This window comes from Manduca sexta, chromosome 27 (genome assembly GCF_014839805.1).
Source record: "Manduca sexta isolate Smith_Timp_Sample1 chromosome 27, JHU_Msex_v1.0, whole genome shotgun sequence".
Lineage (NCBI taxonomy): Eukaryota > Metazoa > Arthropoda > Insecta > Lepidoptera > Sphingidae > Manduca > Manduca sexta.
Window position 1 is genome coordinate 12,986,539 of NC_051141.1, and position 7,762 is coordinate 12,994,300.

At 35.1% G+C, this 7,762-nt stretch overlaps 1 protein-coding gene across 1 annotated transcript in view; it reads right to left on the reverse strand.

Annotated features, from left to right (window-relative positions):
* The window catches only part of LOC115455762 (protein SCAI), a 25,188-nt gene extending 18,024 nt beyond the window's left edge, over positions 1 to 7,164 (reverse strand). Inside the window, exon 1 of the mRNA XM_030184447.2 lies at positions 7,120 to 7,164. The gene's annotated coding sequence lies outside the window, so the exon portion shown is untranslated. The remainder of the gene's footprint in view (positions 1 to 7,119) is intronic.
* Positions 7,165 to 7,762: the final 598 nt, after the last annotated feature.

Here is a 7,762-nt window from a genome sequence, read left to right on the forward strand (position 1 = left end):
GGGCACACATTTTTCAGGCACTTCCACGGAGCTTAATAATGTAAAAAATGTGTCTCTAACTACAAGACCTAAACTAGTGGATTTTTTAGAACAGTTTGCGGGTATCCTTTGTTCTTTATATCCGAGTAAAATTACTACTTGGCCGTACACTGTATTGACAGCTTTAAACTTAATAATTTTGAAATCGTAGTTTTGGGATAGACAGCATGATCTCAGAATCTTAATTGGAAAGGATAATATATGTTTGAAATAAACTTGGAATACACTATTACAAAAGAAATCCCGAACTAAGTAAAATAAGTGGTTTAAAAAATGCTCTAGTTGTGAATAAGGATTTTAAAAATTCACTGCATTATATATAAGTATGTACATGTTTGCCTTCAAAAATATCATTCTAACAAAACAAGAGGCTAAATTACGCCTGTTGTTAAACACGAGAAATAAAATATTTCAATATTTTTTGATGTGCACTTATTGTTTTTCTCTCTCCAGTTTGTCCCTCATTATTGAGGATAGTGTCTCTCAATTATCTTCACTGTGATATTTCTCCACCGACTTTGGCCTTTTGCCTGATGAAATGCTGTATTAATGGAAACATCCAACGCACTGGAAATCTGGTCTATCCATCTTTTGGGGTTTCGTCCTCGTGGTCTCATCCCTTTCAACTTTCCAACCATGACCAGCTTTTCCAGGTTGGCTGATTAACGTCGCGTCGGGCGAACGATACTTTTAGAATTTTTGGACATATCCAAAGTACTTTATAGTCCTGTATAAACAGGTCTTTGACTTCGTTTTAAATGCAGTTGTTTCAGGATGGCCATCGTATTTTGATGCGGTCCACGGCATTCTTAACATCTTGGGCTTGCACTACATTTCAAACGTATCTGTCCTCCTCCTGTCTCCTGCTCTAACAGTCCAAGATACGCAACTGTACAGAAAAATCGGAAGGATCAATGTATCGACTATTCGAATTTTAGTTCTATTGGAGATGTTGCTATCCTTCCAGACTGTTTGGAGTTGAATCATGGCAGTTTTGGCCATTCCGATGCTTTGACAGATCTCAGGTCCGCAGTTTCTCTTGTTGTTTAACACGGAACCGATATATGGAGACTTATCTACGGTGTCGTATTCCCCAAGTATACCAGTATTCCTAATGGTCTGCAAACGGTTCACTATCCTCAGTTTGTTTTTTTTTTGATAGTTGTGAGACCGTTTTTGCTGTACTGATCCAAACGCGTTGGTAAGTCTGCCATTTCTTCTTCTATTGAATTCGAAAAGTATGCTGCCATCGCGGCGTACCGAAGATTTAAGATAGCAACACCTCCAATTTGATCCCACCTGCCCATCCTTCAAGAGTCTTGCGCATTATATGTTGGCCATAGATGTTAAAAAGAATTGGCGATATAATACAACCTTGCCTCACACCTTTCTGAAATTGGAAATGACCCGATGTCGTGTGTCCTATTTTTACGGTCCCATATTCCTTTGCGTTGAGGCTGCGTGTGAGTAATACAAGGTGTTCCCGAACTCCGGTCTCCACAAGGACACCGTCAAAAGCCTTTTGGTAGTTCACGAAATATATGATTGCCGGGATATTGAACTAATTTAATCGACGAAGTAATAAAAAAATAAAACAACCATATGAGAATATTTGAAACTATTGTTACTTCACAACCGGCACAGCACGTGCAAAACACAATACGTACTAAAAATATAACAACAAAAATACAGCAAAAGCTCAACAAAAAACGAACGTCTGATATAAAATGGAAACACGTGTGCGTCGTTGACTAAACAACATTTTGTGGAAAGTTTTTGGAATCGGTAAAATTTTGCGATTCAATAATTGAAATTAAATACCTATTAATATTACACAAAATATTATTTTCAATGAAAGCATCATACAATGTGTTTCGTATGCCTACATTGTGTTGCCTATTTGCCATTTTTAGGCACCAATTTATATTACATTAACGCATCGATACATTAACGTAATACAATGGTATTCAATAATTATATTCATTAATGCAATCGACCGTGGGTTACTTACTCCTAATTTTTCAGAATACTGTGTATTTTGATATCACTAGTGGTCGTCCTTTGGTCGAAATTCCACCGTCGAATTTAATATATTTATTACTAGCTTTTGCCCGCGGCTCCGCCCGCGTTATAAAGTTTTTCAGGCTAAAGTTTTCCGTTATAAAAGTAGTAGTTTCCCGGGAGCCTATGTTCATCCCAGGGTCTCAAACTATCTCCATATCAAATTTCATCTTAATACGTTGGGTAGTTTTTGAGTTTAACACGCTCAGCCAGACAGATGCAGCGGGGGACTTTGTTTTATAATATATTTTTTAGAACTTTTTAAGAGGAACAATCCCGTCATACATCATTGTTGCATAACTTTAACCGTTTACGCAGCGCAGGCAACGGAAGCTCTCAAAACTAATAATTTTCTCTGTTTTTGCAACATGTTTCATTACTGCTCCGCTCCTATTAGTCATAGCGTGATGATATATAGCCTATAGCACTCCAGGAACAAAGGGCTATCCAACGCAAAAAGATTTTTTCAGTTTGGACCGGTAGTTCCTGAGATTAGCCATTACTGCTCCGCTCCTATTGGGTATAGCGTGATGATATATAGCCTATAGTACTCCAGGAATAAAGGGCTATCCAACGCAAAAGAATTTTTCAGTTTGGACCGGTAGTTCCTGAGATGAGCCATTACTGCTCCGCTCCTATTGGGTATAGCGTGATGATATATAGCCTATAGCACTCCACGAACAAAGGGCTATCCAACACAAAAAGAATTTTTCAGTTTGGACCGGTATTTCCTGAGATGAGCCATTACTGCTCCGCTCCTATTGGGTATAGCGTGATGATATATAGCCTATAGCACTCCACGAACAAAGGGCTATCCAACGCAAAAAGAATTTTTCGATTTGGACCGGTAGTTCCTGAGATTAGCGCGTTCAAACAAACAAACAAACAAACAAACAAACAAACAAACAAACAAACAAACAAACAAACAAACTCTTCAGCTTTATATAATAGTATAGATTTGTAATATACAGAGTGTCCTAGAAAGTAGTGTCAAACGAAGGTCCCGAGATAGAGCACCCCTTTGGGTATCCGAATCACCCCCATGTAGTTATATTCCGCGATTTTTCATAGATTTCGAGTTATGAATATTTTTCTCAATTAAGGTTTTTCGATTGAAAGAATTAAATGTTTTTTTTTTAAAGTAGATGACTTCTTCGTGATTTTTTAGTTGCAAGTAAATTTTCAGTAGTTAATCTTTTTTGCTAAAAGCAATCAGCTTCATAACTTTAATGAAAATGTTGGTGTAAAGTGAAAAACTTACGTTCTATGCGTTATAACTTAAATTAAAAGTCTAAACAGGTGACTTCGTGGTTCTAAAGTGGGTCAATATATTATCCAGACTCTCAAATTACATATTTATTAAAAAAAAACACGTCCTTCATGGGGGCTACTTTGGCTAAAATCAGCCTTAAGAGACAGTGAGGTAGATTTTTTTTTAAATTAGCCGTTAAATTACAATTATTATATTTTTTCCTCCCACCAATCCTAAGGTTAATTAGTTTGTTGACCAACCTAAAAAGACTGTAAGAAACCAATGCTATGGCTGGAGCGGCTCGCGCGCGAACGCTATAGTGTCTCCGCCCCCGCCGCCGCCGCTAACGCTCGCCGCTATTCTCGCGTGCCTGGCTGTCATCTCCAGTGCGAGCGCCAGCTCCACCCCTTGGTTCAAATCCAAATTCTTTTCAGCAAATAGCCAAGATAAATATCGGAGACAAATTAATCTCTCAGGTTGACCTCTAAACGGTTAAAATTGGGTATGTTATCCTTGTAAATATGTTTTGTACTCCTAAAAATCTCATATCGTATAGTGGTATAGTGTTATCTTGATACGTGATGTTAATTTTATGAATTTTGTCATCTTTATGACAAAAATGCATGACTTAGTGTAGTATAGTTTTCCCTAAATTATTTTTAAGTTGATTATTTCTCGACAAAACTATAAAACCCCTTACGAACCTTTTTTGTAAAAACCGGTACCAGACCAATATGTCTTTTTTTATTATGTATTAATCTTCTTTTTTGCATAAAGCATTAATTATTGTGTATTTTAATTTATCTGGGAATATTCCGTTAAATATCCCTACACAGCTTAATAATGTAACTAAGATAGGAAGCAATGGTAGAGAAAAAAACGGTATAATAAAGGTTATATAAATGTTTCATAGTCTGACTACTTACTACTTACTACTGGTGTATAATGTAAATGCCGGATAGTTGCCACAAACGGATACATGCCTTAGTTTCGAATACACCATGATACGATTGTTGATAGTGTCAGCGATTGATTATAATTCATGCACAAATATCTTCCACAGCTAAGCTTTGACGAGCGTTGAAATTATATAAGTAAGCAATCTCTGTTGAATATTTTTATTACTTTCTAGCTTTTGCTCGCGGCTTCGCCCGCGTTAAGGAGGTTTCCGGGATAAAATTCCGGCTGTATATTTTCCCGAGATAGTAGCCTACAACCTTCCCGGAGTCTTAAACTACCTCCATACCAAATTTCGTTTTGTTATACTACATTTTATGTCACGTCCCGTTCCCGTGGGAACAGGATAAAAAGTATCCTATGTCCGTCTCCTGGTTTTAAGCGACCTCTCTATTAATTTTCAGCCAAATCGGTTCAGCCATTCTTGAGTTATAAATAGTGTAATTAACACAACTTTCTTTTATATATTATATAGATTAAGATTACTGTATTTTTTTTGTTTTTTAGAATGCATAAGCGTTTAAATTACACTGTTTATTACTCTTTATTTTTAAATAATTTTTATGTATTTTAACGATGAAGGAAAACATCGTGAGGTAACCTGCACATCTGAGAAGTTCTCTATAGGAGTTTCGAATGTGTGTGAAGTCTACCAATCCAGGACTAGGCCAGCGTCGTGGACTAAGGCCTAATTCTTCTCAGTAGTAGAGGAGGCCCGTGCTCAGCAGTAGGCAAGTATATAATACAGGGCTGTTATTATTATATTATTATTATGTATTTTGTTTGGTTATTCCACATTTGAATAAAGTAGAACTGTAACCTTATTAAATCAGCAAACTTTAATTTAATTATGCACATGTACTATATTGACAATAACACCGTTGCATAGAGAAAAATAACACAAGACATTCCATCCGGTGACAAACTTAAGAACCATAGACTGTATTTAGCCAGTGTTAAATTTTCTATTTTATACTTTTCTAATATATTTCACAAATAGAAAGGGCAAGTATCCGTACCAAAAAGGATAGTTGCCCTATCGACTTTTGCGGATAGTTGCCGCATGGCAATTATCTATCTGTGTCTGAACAAACCACAAACCCTTGCCAAAGAACTCTGATTCCTGCCTACGATGATTCGCGAGGCTATTGAAATTAAAAAATATCCGAATTTCAATAGAGAAAATGGTTGGAAGCTTGAAAAAGCCTGAGATCCTACTATCTACATTTAATTAAATCGGAACATAAAAGACCGGCTGTCAGACATCAAGAAATCATTCTGCGTAGATCGGACCGTCAAGAGCTAAATTGAAATAAATTGTGGAATAATTGTAAAATGTAGGTAGATATTGTAACTTTTACTTTTTGGATGACTAACACCTTAGTCCGCCCTGTGACCACGAATAATATTTTTTCAATAATTTGTATACCTAATTTTTTATTTTTTAACGGAAGTCCTACAGGTTACATAATGACACAACGTAGAAGCTATATTGTAATACAGTCACTTAATTAAAGGTCTTTACATATAGTAAAATACTATCTAAAAAGAAGTGATGAACATGTTAAGTTTAAGTTTCATTATTAAGTTTTAAGTTTTTAGCCACATTGACACGACCCGAGCCCGCCTGAACCGAGCAGACCCGGATCGCACAACGCGGTTTCACACGTAAAGTCAATTACCAGTTTGTGGTCTATTTTTTTTTTATTTTATAATTTTGATTACGTCTTAATATAAAGACAGATTACTTAATTTAATACAAGTTTGTTTCTATCTGAAAGAAACCTAGAGAGGCATCTATCCTCACATGGGCCAAGTATCCCCAAAAGCATTTTTGACGTTAGCCTACTATGAGGCATAGTAGGCAAGTATCCCACTTTTTAGAGATCAGATGAAACAAGATTTATTCAAAAACCCTATAATTAATATTAATATAAACGGGCTATTATAGAAGACGAATGACCAATGTTTCAATATACATTTTGAATTCAACATTAAAAACAACAGATTTTTATTAATAGAGCGTTTTTTAAAAGTGGTGCAACTATGCGGCTTTTATTCTGCATTTAGTAAAACTAGGAAAGTCTTGTAATGCCATATCTTGCTAGCATCCCATAATAGTGTAATAATATTGTATTTAAAGCCAAGTACAGTGCAAAAGTAATTATACTTTTCATACGGTTTGAAAAGAAATTATTAAAACACAAGCAAGGTAATTTTTTTAAAGCGTGTTTTTATGTATATATCCACATTTCTTTGGAGTCGGTGCTTAATTTAAATTGAACATTGTTTTTGTATACTCATTTCTTTGTTTGCTAGCTGGCATTTCATTTGCTATTTAACTTTTTAAAAATGTGTAGTAGTTTACCGGCTCATAAACAAACATAATTTAGTGATTTATGTTTTAGTCGGTGTATTGTCTGAGCCGGCGAAATTTCTTGGTTTCATTATTATGCCTATGCAAAATGGAAATTGATTACCAATATGAACCCAAGGCCTATTTTATCCTCTTATGTTAGATGAAAGAGGCCACCGGCAGTGAAACACAATTACTTCATATAATTAAAAATGCCTGATAAGGCCCGATTTATTAATCTTTAGATAAAATGTATTCAAAACATAAAATATACCGCAATAGATTAAGAACATTAATCGTAAGAATAAATATTTATTATTCTTAAATAATTGAGTTTTACATTGATACACATTTTATTTTATCTAATGGTTCAATAATCGACCCTGTTATGATAGAAATTTACTCGTAAGCACCAACTTTTACTATCGTATTAGTATTATATAATGACACTTACGTGTGTATTTGTCGATTAGTGACTTCACCACCTTCGCCCATTCGAGGTCATCTGAAAAGGTAAACACGGCAAATTTAGTATTGTATAATACTGCCAAATTTATCTCGACATTGCAAAGGAGAAAAATATACTTAATAAATTAATAATTAATATAATTATATATTTTTTTACTTTTATTATTATTTTATTTATATAATGCATTTACCTAGCTTTACTACCAATTTTAATTAGGCACCGACTCCAAACTGGTATCCAGTATATTATACTTGTTATGTGAAATTATTGTTTGGTTTTGAGTGGTTTTTGAAGGCGGTTTAATTATTTGTTAATTTTTTTTATTGTTTGCCGTTTTGTGTTAGTAAAACATAGACTGAGGAGCTACACCTCTGCCTACCCGTGAAAAGGGAAAAGGTGTGATGCTATTTATATTATATAAGTATGTAAGTAGTAGACTCAACCAAACCCAATGCAAAAACACAATATGTTTCACTCGCGGCACGACTATTGCGCTGAGCTGTTACTCCTGTGTATATAATTAACTCGGAACCCAAATGACCGGCTGCCAGAGTTCAAGACACTGTGTGCTCATTCTGCGTAGATCGGACCACCAATAGCTAAAATTTAAAAAAGAATTAAAAGATGT